This window comes from Pleurodeles waltl, chromosome 4_1 (assembly GCF_031143425.1).
Source record: "Pleurodeles waltl isolate 20211129_DDA chromosome 4_1, aPleWal1.hap1.20221129, whole genome shotgun sequence".
In the NCBI taxonomy this organism is placed as follows: Eukaryota; Metazoa; Chordata; class Amphibia; order Caudata; family Salamandridae; genus Pleurodeles; species Pleurodeles waltl.
The window spans coordinates 245,702,888-245,716,966 of record NC_090442.1 but is presented as its reverse complement, the minus strand read 5'-3'; positions in this window follow the sequence as shown (position 1 = coordinate 245,716,966).

Sequence of the window (14,079 nt, the reverse complement as noted above, 5' to 3'; positions counted from 1 at the left end):
AAATGTCCACGTGGTTGTTGGTGATGTACGGACCCTGCATGGTCTAAGACTCCGGAGTATATTGATGGTTTATGTTGTAATTTGCGCAGTTTAATAGGTCAATCGGGTGTGGTTGACGAATCGGGTTTGAGTCAAGGTGAGTGAATGAAAACTTCAATAGAGATTTGGTGAGTTCTAAAGTGCACTAGGACGCACCATTGACAAGTCAAGAGTAAAATTTGAGGGTCAAATTGTGCTTGTGAGTGCAGGATCTGAGAAAGAGAGAGTAGCGGCCGAGGCTAAAAGCAAAATCTCTGTAAAGTTCTGAAGTGATTGTGTTACCCTTCCTGTAGTAAACCGGCAAATTTGAGTTTTGTTAGTTCTCGCAATATACTGCATTAGTTTTGTGTGAATCGAGAGTGAGGAAGACAAGCCGCAAGACTTTGTCAGCTGCAGTGTGTGAGTGTGACATCATTGGAGCCGCGCTGGGATAGGTCAGTTAGTGAGAGGGGTCACGCACGGGTTGGCAGCTGTCAGTGAGAGGCAATTGGTTGAGACGGTAGGCAAAGAGAGTTCTGGGAATTAAAGTCACTACCTGATTTGATTGTAAACAAAATAAAAGACGCAAAAATGAAGTTTTTCAAGGCTCTAAGGAGCGCTTTGAGGGGAGATGTGTACATTACCGTGAGTATGGGGGAGCCTACACCGCCAGAGGATACTCCGGCTTATGCCGTAATTGAGGAGAGGGGACTCGCGCCATGTCTTTGGCTAAAGCAATGGTGCAAGATAACAGAGAAAGATTTTTGGCGTTTCCAGAGCATGGATCGTTCAATATAATGATTTTGGAAAATTTGCGGAAGGTGTTAAATGAGCAAAAGCCACCTCCGAGGCCAGCACAGTTTGAGGCGTTAGCAATTTCGGAATTGATGGCCATACGAAAACGGCAACAAAAATTTGAGAGGAGAATGAGGAAAGCAGAAAAGACACTAGCGGAGGCTAGGTGGGATAGTGAGCACAGGATGTGGAGAAGGGAGATAATAGATGGAGTTAGGATGTTTCCGGCAATAACTCAAGAAGCCAGAACGCAAGGAAGAAAGGCCACTTGTAAAACGGATAAGGGGTCTAGCAAAGAAAAGGAGACTTAAAAGTCCTGGGCAGAGGCAGATGACTCAGATGAAGATGAGTTCCTAAATCTATTGTTACATGATCGACCACCGCCATATGCCCTAGATGATAATAGACCAAGTACTAGTGCAGGTCCTGTAAATTCGACACAGAATCAGGAAACAACAGATGCAGCACAGGTGAATACTTTTGCGACACCAGCTCCGATACAGAATAGTGTCAGTGTGTCTACTGCTCCAGAGATGCAGACACAGCTGCAGCCACCACCAGTTCAGACGCTCTATCCTGATGTCCCAGTATTAGAGACAACTACGAACCTGATGGTGCTGTCAGATCCGGCATAATCAAGACCAAAATTAGTGCAAATTGAGCCAACTCCACTTTTAATGCCTCAGGCACAGCAACAGATGGTTCCAAACTATACCTCAGTCACAGGACCGCCGTTAGCGACAGCACCGATAATGAATCAGAATATGGGAGCTAATGCTCCACAGGGTTTGGGGAGCTGGCAGTAGCCAGCCGCCATATCTTTATCTATCACAGTTGGTCCACCAGTACCGTTGTATGCACAGGCGAAGTCTAGTGCATGCGATCAGGGAGTAATAACCCAAGAGGTGACAAGAGGAGGGTTCATAGGAAGCCCTCAAGGGGTGACTCCAGTGGAACAGACAATAGACAGATCTAGATCACTGTTAGACTTCAGTCCGATAGGGGTTCCTCCAGATACCATGAGACAATCAGGTTTGGGACTGCTGACTCCACAGATCTCAAGTGCAAATGTACCGCAGACACTGATGAGGCAGGCTGGTAATATATCATTGCAAGGGTTGACAGCGCAACAACTGAATGAATGGTTGGATAAGTTAAATTCACCACAGACTACCCCTGCGACAGCAGAGCGGTCGGAAAGAGAAGAGTACCTGAATTTAGTGAGGTTGGGCATGGAAGCAGCTGAGCTAGTTGAAGGAAGCATGGGAGTGAACAGACTAGAGTCATACACTGAAGCAGAGTTGGAGTATCTGTGCCCAAAGATAACTAAAGATGTGACTAAAGTGCACCAGAGGTTGGCAAACTTAGCAGATAAATACGGCATAGATTTGGACAATGCTAAACATCTGAAGAGGAGTTACAGGTTAGACTTTGAGCCTAAGGATTTTGATCACAAGAGGGCTACTGGGATGAAGGCACACCTTAAAGAAATACTGCAGAGTGCACAAGTTTGGGGAGCGTTAGAGAAGTGGGAAGGCAGATGGGCAAAGAAAAGAGATAAAAGGAAAAGTGACTGCTCGGAGCAGCAGCAGGCGAAATCAGTGCCCGACACCGGTACGATAATAATGCTACCCATGAGAGAGACAGCTGGAGGGGTTCTTGTCCATGTACCATGGTCTAGAGGTGATATTCTGTCATTCACAAATGACTATCCCAGGCTGAGGGAAAAGCCGAAAGAGTGTTATCAGCAGACAGATAGGTTTGTGAAGCTTGCGAAGTGTCTTTGGGAAGGCCTGAATACCCTGTTTGAGATTATAGTTCCAGCTGATTTGTGGCTTGAATGCAAGAGAAGTGTTGATTGGCCAACAGCGGAACCGGCAAGGGACAGAGCTACAGGAGCACCGTCTCATGATGTAATGAGGTACTACTATAAGGTGATTGAGTTTTTGAAACAGAAAGTGTCGCCGCAAAATATTGATTGGCAAAAGATTGATCGAATGCCACAGGAAGCCAAAGAGTCGATACATGCCTACTATGAGAGGCTGTTGAAAGCGTTTAAGCACTACAGTGGTACAGAAGTCATAGAGGCAAAGGACATGAATCACCTTGTGTTCAGGTTTGTTGAAGGACTGAGGCCAGAGATTAGTCAGATGATTAAGAATCATTTGATCTGTTGGCAAGCAAAGCCGATTGATGAGGTATTGCAGTATGCGAAATACTGTAGTGACGAAATTGAGTTGAAACAGAGACAGTTGAAGGAAAAGGTGATGGTAATGCAAAGTAAGGCAGCACAAGCAGGGATGCAGGGAAATGGTCTGCATCAGATGATGCAACAGCTGCAAGGAAACAGGATGTTTCAGACGCAAGTGAGAGGCAGAGGTCGAGGAGGTTTTGTGAACCGTGGTCCAGACATGAATACTGTAGTGGTTCAAAATGATTTGCAGGGAATGAAGAAGGTGTTACCTTGTCATGCTTGCGGGGGTGTCAGACACTGGAAGTGGGAGTGCCCGATGATGGTGCAAGAGGGTGCTGCTCAACAAAGCAATGATGTCAATGCATTCCAAAACGTTAAAGGACCAAGAATCAGGGGTCAAAATCCGAACTTCCAGAATAACATGGTTCAGATGCAGGGTCTTCAACCCATGCAACAAGTGCAGATGCCACGTGTACAACCAGTGCAGGTGCAGCAAGTGCAACAGCAGATTCCCATGGTACCGAGACAGCAAATGCAGTTGCCATTAGCACCAATGGGACAGCAACAGGTGATTCTTCCTCAACAGGTCACAGGTCAAGGAATGAGTCAAAATAATGCAGTACAACAGTTCCCATTGCGTGGTGAGAATGGGATAAACGATGATTGGTCGGATGAGAGCTCAGATGGTGAGGAGTATAGGCTTGCAGCGTCCCTAGAAGTAGATCAGAGAGGGCCCTATGTGCAAGGGAAAGTGATGGGTCACAAAGTTTCATTCTTGGTTGACACAGGAGCTACACACTCTACAGTCAGAAGTGCAGAGGTTCCGAAATTGCCCCTTTCGGGACATACAATAAAGTTGGTAGGAGTGGCGAATCAGCTCCTGACTAACCCAATTACAGATCCGGTTCAGGTTGAGATTGGCACTTTTCAAGGATTGCACAGATTTGTGGTTTGTGACTCAAGTCCCGTGAACCTACTGGGAAGAGACTTACTGTTCAAGACGAGGTGTTCTATCACCTGTTCCAATGAAGGGATTGAGGTGCAGACAAACAGTGATGATTAAGGGGATGACGGACAGATCTCAGAGCCTGAGACAGAGACAACAGATGAGCAGTACCCCCTGATAAGCTTCTTCCCAATGTTCACAGTGACTGATCTGCCAGCGGATTTGCAGGGGACTGTAAAGGAGAAAGTATGGGACTTGACAGGAAAGGAAGTGGGACTGATTAAAGGAGTAGAACCAATTAAGGGTAGTGTGAAGCCAAATGCTGTGTTTCTCCAGGTTCCGCTGTACCATATGGCGCAAGATGTCCTTATACAAGTAACACAGATAATTGCAGACTTTGTGAAGCAAGGGGTCCTGAAGGAAGTGATGAGCAGTCCATGTAATTCACCAATAAAGGGACTGAGAAATTCTTGTGGGAAAGTTCGAATTGTACAAGACTTAAGGAAAATCAATGACATAGTGGTGAAATGTTGCACAGTGGTGCCAAATCCAGCTGTGATCATGTTCCAGGTTTCATGTGATGCAGAATGATTCTCAGTGGTTGATTTGTCCCAAGCATTCTTTTCCGTGCCTCTTCATGAGGACAGCCAATTTCTCTTCAGCTTCAAATTTCTGGACAAGGTTTACAGTTGGTGTTGAATTCCCCAAGGGTTTTCGGAATCACCTTCCATCTTCAATCAGATATTGAAGAAGGATTTGGAGTCACTGGAATTGCCTTTTCAATCGACTCTAGTACAGTACATTGACGATGATTGCAAGTATAAAACCATTGCCTTACTAAATCATTTGGGAAAGAATGGGCATAAGGTGTCCCCAAAGAAGCTGCAATATTGTCAGAAAGAGGTGAAATACTTAGGTTATCTAATTGAGAAAGGGACAAGGAAAATATCCAAGGAAAGAGTGACCACCATATTGCAGATGAATCCCTCAACGACACAGAGAGACGTTAGAATGTTTCTGGGAATGGTGGGCTACTGTTGCCAGTGGATCACAAACTTCTCAGTTATCTCCAAGCCATTGGTAAGACTGACAGTTAAGGAGGTTAAGGATAGCCCAGATACCATAACTTTGTCCGAGAAAGAGATGAGGGCGTTCATTGAGCTAAGGGAGTGTATGTGCAGAGCTCCAACTTTAGGTATGCCTGACTACACGCAGCCTTTTGTCCTATTTAGTCATGAACGAGATGCGTACTTTGCATGTACTTTGTCTGTCCTGGCACAGGTCCATGGAGGTGCAAACCGACCAGTAGCATATTTTTCAGCTACTTTGGACCCAGTCGCAGCAGCCTTACCAGGTTTTGTGCGTGCAGTAGAGGCAGTTAGTTCAAAGCCTCACACAGTGTGAAGGCATAGTGATGAGACATCCTTTAACAGTTTTGATCCCACACTCAGTTGAGATTTTGTTAACCCGAACCAAAACACAGCACATGACAAATGCAAGATTGACGAAATATGAAACAATTATATTGGGGTCACCAAATGTAACTTTGAAAAGATGTACAGTGTTGAACCCGGCAACTTTACTTCCAAATGAAAATACAGAGGTTGAAGATGCTGATGAGGTAGAACATGATTGTCTTGAGGTAACAGAAATGTCCCCCAAACCGAGACCTGATATTAAAGATACCCAATTGTAAGAAAGTGACCACATTATCTTTGTTGATGGCTCATGCTTGAGAGACTCAGTAGGAGTGCTGTGAGCCGGGCATGCTGTGTGGAAGTGTCCTGGCTTGAGCGAGTGTATTCTGCTCAAGTGGCTAAGTTGGTTGCTATTACTAGAGCTTTTCATGCTGCTGCTGAATTGAAAGTGACTATCTATACTGATAGCAGATATGGATTTAGAATTGTCCATGATTTTGGTCAGCCATGGTCACAGAGGGGTTTCCTGACTTCTTCTGGTTCTCCAGTGAAAGATGGTGAAAGAATTAAGGAGTTGTTGCACGCGATTCAGTTACCTCATGAAATTGCCGTGGTAAAATGCAGCGCTCGTGTGAAATCACAAGACTTTGGGCCTGATTACAACTTTGGAGGACGGTGTTAAACCGTCCCAAAAGTGGCGGATATACCACCTACCGTATTACGAGTTCCATAGGATATAATGGACTCGTAATACGGTAGGTGGTATATCCTCCACTTTTGGGACGGTTTAACACCATCCTCCAAAGTTGTAATCAGGCCCTTTGTCTCAGTGGGAAATGGACATGCGGATCAAGTCACAAGGTTTTGCGCATTGAACTGTATATCGTTCAAGGATCAGTGGGAATTGTTACCAGAAACAGAAAATGAGCCATGCACAGGTTACGCTTTAAAGGTGGTTGACACATTGGAGGAATTGAAATTGTTGCAGGGACGTGCCAACAAAATGAGAAGCGTTCTTGGGTGAGGATGCAATGTATACAAAGACCAGATGATTTGTGGGTTTCAGATGAGGGGAACATGGTTTTGCCGAAGAGTCTTCTGTCAAAGTTTGCAAAGTTTTACCATGGTCAAGCACATATTGCGAGAGATGAAATGATCAGGTTGTTCAAGACTGACTGGTTTAACCCAAGGTTCAGGCAAGCCGCCGAAGTGATTTGTCACAGGTGCATAATCTGTCAGCAGATGAATGCAGGGAAAGGGACTGTGGTGAATTTGGGCCACATTGGGAGAGCAGGAGGTCCATTTAGCAGAATGCAACTGGATTTTATTGAGATGCCCGTGAGTGGAGGTCTGAGATACGTGTTGGTGATTGTGTGTATCTTTAGTCACTGGATTGAAGGTTACCCTACATGCAGAAATGTCTAACAGTAGCGAAGCTGCTGCTTAGGGAATTGATTCCACGTTTCGGGTTTCCGATCTCTTTAGAATCAGACAGGGGAAGTCACTTCAACCACAAGGTGGTCAAGCTCATGTGTGTAGCATTGAACATTGAACAGAAGTTACATTGTAGTTACTGCCCTAAAGCATCAGGACTAGTGGAGCAGATCAATGGTACCTTGAAGTCGATAATGGCAAAAATGTGCGCAGCTACAAATCTGAAATGGCCTGATGCCTTGCCCTTAGTGCTAATGTCAATGAGAAATACATCCAACAAGAACTGGACTGTCTCCTCATGAAATTCTCATGGGCCAAGCTATGAGACTGCCCGCAGTGCCTGCAAGTGCTCTTGTGAATATCACAGATGATATGGTGTTGGACTACTGCAAGGGTCTGGCTGATGTGGTCCGCTCTTTCTCTCACCAGGTGGAAGCCACCACACTGCCACCGATAAGTGATCCAGGTCACAATCTGAAAGCTAGTGACTGGGTTGTCATCAAGAAACACGTGAGGAAGTCGTGTTTGGAGCCACGTTGGAAGGGGCCATATCAAGTAATACTGACAACTACTACTGCTGTGAAGTGTGCGGGAATTCCAAACTTGATCCATGCCAGTCACACGAAAAAAGTGACGTGTCCAAATGATGAGGAAATTGAATTGTCGAAAATAACAGCTGCAGAAAAGGAAGTCTCAGGGCCAGAGAGTAATCAAAGGAGAACTGAGACAGAAGGAAAGCCCGTTGAGGACGGCTTGGTCACTCCAATAAGAGACCAGACCCAAAGGGGTGACGGTAGGCCTATCTCAACTAAGGCACCAGGAGGACCAACCCAGAGAGAGGTTCTCCCAGAAGCAGACAGATGCGGTATTGAAGTAGAGCCCCCAACAGACCCAGAAGGAGAAGGAGTTGAGGCGGTAGAGAGTCAAAGTGTTCAAACTCCTCCTGAGCAAATTGCAGGTCCATCAAGAGAAAACACCATAGAGTCAGAGGAGGGTGACGAGCTACTACAAGGAAGATCAAACACCAGAGAGACGCTGAAAGGAGATAGATGGCAAGAATCGCAAATGACAAAAGGAAAGGTGGTTGTTGATGATACAATAGAGGAAGAAGTTGACACAACAAGGAAGGAAGATCTGAGTGAAGGAGAGTTGCAAGGTGATAGCAAGTTGAAAAGAAAGAGAGTAGCAAACAGAAGGTACGCAGGTCCTGAATGGGCATACGCAACGTCAGCTGAGTGGCAGCAAGAGTTCTTGGCGTTCTTTTTTGATCGAGAAGTCCCAGGTCAATACTATGGTACTTGAGTCTGGCCAGAGAAGAGAGACTGTGCTAATGTGAAAGTTGAGTTAGAGAAAACAGAGGATAGAGACTGAGAAAATTACCGGATGTGACACTGTTAACCTGAATTGACGTTTGAAAACTGATTTTGACAAGCTGCTAACCGGACTTGACAGGGATCCTGGGAGTGAATGTCGAAGGTGTAAATAATTGCTGCAGAAAGACTTTCGCTTGCTTAAACGTGCTGAAAAAAAAAAGAGGGAAACAAAACTTTAACCATCCTCAGTTGGTTGTTGTTTGCACTTATAGCACTTTACTTTCTGATTCTTTACAGATCATGGCTAACACTAGAAATGATAATAGGGGAAGTAGGCGTTTTAAATGTTCGGGAGTTGTATGTGTGATATTCATTATAGTTCTGATTGTGGGAATGCCACTGGTGGATAAGAGTGAAACTAACAATGCTACAATTCCTGAGACCACAGCTACACTAACAGCTTGGGAGAGGTTCGAGCAGGACACAAAATATTTGCATGAGGGACCTAACGTAAAAGGGGAAAAATCAACTAATGTTTTCTATCGCTTGCTGAGTGAGTATGTTGACACTATGGAGGCGAAAGATTGTTCTGTGTGTACACAAATTCATGTTTCAGTGCAAGAGGGAGTTACCTATCATAGTTTGCCTTTAACTTACGGGATAAGCTGTAGTTTGTTACTAACACGATTCTATAACCAGGAAGAAATTCAGTACTTTTTATTCGAACAATGATCTTTTGTTTTCTTATGTGCCTATCATAGAGGATTTGAATAGTGTAGCAAAATACTTTAACATAAAATTAGTTAAGGGGTTCTTTGAAGCGACATTAACAATTAGTACACCTTATGCACACCACAGTAATCTGACATGTTTGCTTACACCTGTAGAGAAAAGCTTTTTAGATCACACGGAAGATAGAAGAAGGGCATTGAAGGGAAAATTGGAGAAAGGATTGCAGCAGTGAGCTTTTGTAAATAGTGAAAGCTATAGTGCAATTAGGGAACAAGGGAAATTAGCTTAGATGCATTACACATAGGCAGGCTTTGCATTACGCAACCAAAGTCATATTATGATAATGAGTTTGTGGGAACGAGTGAATGTAAGCATGTGTTTTTGTTTCAGAGTAAGTGGACGTTCATGTTGAATGGACAAGGTCCAGCGATCCCTGGGATCTATTATATATGGGGACTTAATGCTTATTACTGTCTTCCAATGGGATGGGATGGGACATGTTATTTGGGGATAGTTTTCCCAAAGATATATCAATGAGAGGACTTGAAAAATTTCCAAAATTGTCTGAATTACATCGTACTAGACAAAGGAGAGAGACTGCTGCTGGTGTAGTAGGAGACATGTTTGGAACAATAATTCCTTCAGTGGAAGTTATCTTGAACTCCATAAAGATTCGAAAGTTGTCTACTAGTGTGGATAACATGCTGACAAATTTTACAGGAGCTATACTCCTGATGGATACTGAACTTGCTGCGGAGAGGGCTGTGACTCTTTAAAACAGGCTTGCTTTAGACATTCTTTTAGCGAAAAATGGCGGATTCTGTAAAATGCTTAATGAGCGACATTGTTGTGCATATATTCCTGACAATAGTAATGAGATTAGAAGTAGGCTTACTATCCTAACAGGAGATAGTGCAGATTTGAAGGAACTGAAAGAACCATGTATTTGGGAAAAGGTTGGAAAGGAAATTGCTAGAGTGGGAAGCTGGTTTAGTAATATTTGGCATGGAATATTGGCAAAAATAATACAGGGAATATTGATTGTTTTGGTTTGTTTGTTTGGATTATGGTTGACATGCAAAGTTAGCAAGAGAATTAAATTGAAAAGGGCAAAAAATAATCAGAGGAGGGAAGAAAAGAAAAGGGAGAAAATGTTCAGAGCAAAATTAGACGGGGCAAAAGTGGGGGAAGAAATTGAGATGAGGGAATTCCGAAGATGAAAGTTTGTGAAGGAAAGGTTTGTGTGATGACAAGAGTCATCAGAGGAGGGATTGTTGGAGTGTGACTTTTATAATCAATATTAACATGAAAAGCTTGCAATAAAATGTCTAATGAAACCACATAAAATGTGTTAATGTAATACTAATGCACGTGTTTGAAATTTGCCCATGGGCAGTGGCCACCATGTATACGACGATTAATGAAATTGACTAATAATGAATTAATAAGGTACTCATGTATGATTTGTATTAACGTATCCTAATTAGAGTTATGTATTATGGTTCTGCTAAGTTACTCACTAGGCCTTAGTTAGCAAGGGTCTGGACCTAGCTGCCCAGTCTCATATTAACTGTGTTTTTCTAACGTGCAATGTGCTGTTTTCCTGAAGGAAATGAAGCTGTACTTTTCCAGAAGCTAGAGTTATGTGTGTAGCTGTAGTAAATTCTTTCTCATGAGACCCGACTTGCTCAAGGAGACATTCTTGCCAAATGCAACAGTGTAATTCGCAACAGGTGCAAGGTCGCCTAGACTAGGAGAAGACAATGGAACTACTGACTGGAGCGACAAGTGTAACTTTTCTTACCTGACATTCTACCCATTGAAGACGTCAATCACAGGAGCCAATAAACTGCATTAGAACTGTCTTAGGTGAAAATTCTAGTAAGGTGTGTGACGATGCACCAAATATTGCCCAATGGGAAATTAGAGACTAGTTTGACAACTTCAATATAACGGCATGACACAAGGAGAAATCAGCCATTACTCTGCCATTCCTAGCCATTCTTACTCTGCCCTTATCGAGCCATACTTTGCATTACTTGCCATCCCTTTGCCATTCTGAGAGACTTTGGTGGTCATTACAACCTCGGCGGCCTTTTTACAAGACCGCCGAGGGACCGCCGTGGGGAAGACCGCCAGTAGTGGCGGTTTGCCGCTCAGCGTTTTATGACTGTTGGCTGCTCTCTGTCCTTTTTTGGATGGAGAGCCGCCAACAGCCCTACTGGCGTGTGGCGGGGATGTGGAGGTTGCTCCACCTCCACCGCCACGCCAACAGAACACCGCCCAGCGAATCACGTCCTGTGATTCGGCGCAGCGGTGTTCTGTTGGCGGTGTGGTGTCGGCGGAGCAGCCCCCATGGCTCCCGTCCCCTCCCGGAGGATCGACGGAACAGGTAAGTCAATCGTCCGTTAGGGGAGGGGGTGTTGTGTGGGTGCATGGGGGTGTGCGTCTGTGTATGTAGAGGAGGTGTGTGAGTGCGTGTATGCTTGCGGGTGTGTTGCGTGTTTTGGGAATGAGTACGTGTATGTCTGTATGTATGTCTGTATGGATGTGTGTGTGTATGTTTGTATATGGGTGTGCGTGTCTGACTGAGTGTGTGGATGTAGGCATGTATGTCGGTGTGTGTGTGTGTGTGTGTTGGTGGTGCCTGCGTGCATGTCGTGTGTGTGTGTGAGTTCTGTGATGTTGGAGGTCGGGGTGGGGAGGGGGGCCCTGCCACCTTTGGGGAGTGACAGGGATGGTGGGGGGTGTAGGGGAGGGAGTCGGGGTGGGGGTGGGGGAGACCCCTATCAGTGCCAGGGAAGGAGTTCCCTGGCACTGATAGTGTTTACCGCCATGGATTTCATGGCGGTTCCTACCGCTGGAAATCCACGGCGGTAAGCCGGGTCAAAATACCGGCGGCGGTATTGTGACAGCCGCCGGGCTGGAGACCCAGGTCTCCAGCCCGGCGGTCGTCTCCGCCCTGGCGGGCGGAACGGAGAAGCGGCGGATGACCATGGCGGTAACCGCTATGGTCACAATCCCAAAAAAAAGACCGCCAGCCTGTTGGCGGTCTTACCACCGCTTCTCTGCCTACCGCCAGGGTCATAATGACCCCCTTTGTCTTTAGCTGTCTGATACTCTAAACTATCCTCACCTTACCCCTTGCCTGATATGCACTTCTCCTCCTTATGAGGGAAGAGTTTCTTGCTATGCCCTGCTGAGACTTACCTGCTTATCCTGGTTGATGGCAAATCGACTGATGTCCCGAGGACGAAGACTGATCCGGTATGCTGACTCATTCGGAGGGGTAACTATCTGATGATAAATTGTAATTGTCTGTTTGCCTTTTCTTTCTAGGTACCAACTGCTCTTTTGATAGAGGCCATAGTTAGATGTTTTTCCAAATTCATGTTGCTAAATTGTTTTGCATGAGGATAGTTAGGGAGTTCACTAATATGAGGTGCAAATAGACAAATGACTGAAATCCTTGCTTTGTTGAATAATGTACTAACGATACTCTGCTAAAGTTGATTCATGTTGACATTGTGCTTTGGTCTAATGTTCATGACCTATGCTTTGATAAAGTCTCATTTGAGTTGCCAAATAATAGTAGTATTGATGTGTTTATTGATGTTGCGACTAATAAATATGATACTAGAGTGTAACTCATAGGGAATAAATATCCTAACTCTTACTAGATGTGTGTGGTTATTCATGGCTGAAAGGTCATTGTGTGTTTCATTCTTATTAAATGTTATTGATTATTGATTAGTTTGATTGATCAGTTATTGTGAATATTGATTAGGTTATTGATCTATTGATTGAAATGCTAAACTGATATTTTGTTCTGGGAAGTCCCCAAACGCGGTCAAAATATTCATTGGCCTAAAACGAGTCCCCTTATAAGTTAAATTAACAAGGTTTGGACGCGTTACCAGAAGCCTCAGTTCTATTGGACTCTGCCCCCACAGCAGCTTCTGAGATCCGACCCGCCAAAGAGTGCTGTCCACCTGACCCCGTGTAATGAAAACATCATCTCCCATGGCCACCCTATGTACCAGACCACTCCCAAAGCACGATTTCTCCATATCCAGCTTAAGCTCAATTCTATGCCTCAATTACAGAGTGCCCTTTATGTGCCTATGTAGCAAGCCAACCTCCACATCTCACACACAGACGCTCCTTAGTCTCATCCTACAATCCTCACTTCAGGAACGTTCTGTTAGTGAGGGGTACTTGCACTGCTGCTGTTCGAGTTGCATGTGATTCTGATAAAATAGAGTGTCATCCAAATAAGTTTACTATTTCCAGTGTATGGATCTGAGGCAGAAAATCGAGGCATTCAAAATACAGCTTTTTCTAGTATGCCTTGTGATCTAAGGCAATCGCCAGAGGTGGGCTTTTGAACTGGACACAATGAGAGATAAGCTGTACTCAACACTGGCTTGCTTTGGCACAAGGAGCAGGATATACCCAGATAGTTGTATGTTAAATCCAAGCAATAACAACAATTTTAAAGAAAAGAATATAGCACAATGAAAGGTTCAAACCCATTTAGAAAGGGGGATTAAAATGTAATGAGAAAAAGACACCAGGATTATCAAAATTGGATAAGGGGAACCAAAGTTCAGAATTTTAAAAATTTAAGGCAAAAAGTTGCAAGAAAAGTTAAACGCCAATCAAAAGTCATTGTTCTGACTTGACTGAGAATTAGGCATGATTTCAGGCAGGCCACAATGGAGCAGATGATGAATACACCAAGCAGGTCATTCTGATGAAAGATTTTACCGTCTTAGTCTCTGAAATAGAAGTCAAAATTTTCTGGGACAAGACTGTGGCTGGTGAGGATCCTCTGAAGTCAGATATGCCATAGTCAAGCTCCTGCTGAAGCCGTTGATTTTGACACCAAAACCTCCAAGTGGGACAAAACTCTATTTTATAGCAATCAAGGTTGCTTTACGGTTGATAGATTTGCCGCCGAATCCTGGTCCAAGGTTTTATCTTTGAACTAGTTTAGAAGTCAAAATCATCCAGAAGGGCAAAGCTGAAAGCTGCAGACAGGCAGGGCTCCCCAAGCCTGGATGCCTTTGCCACAAGGTCTGCTGAACCCATTTTCAGCGAGTGAAAAAGTTCAGAGGGACACAAAACTTTTTTATTTGACCACCTTGGGTGTGACCTTCCTTAGGAAGCCTCAGCACCTTGTTACAGTCCTCCTGTGGTGGACAAAATGACTGTGAAAAGTCGCGC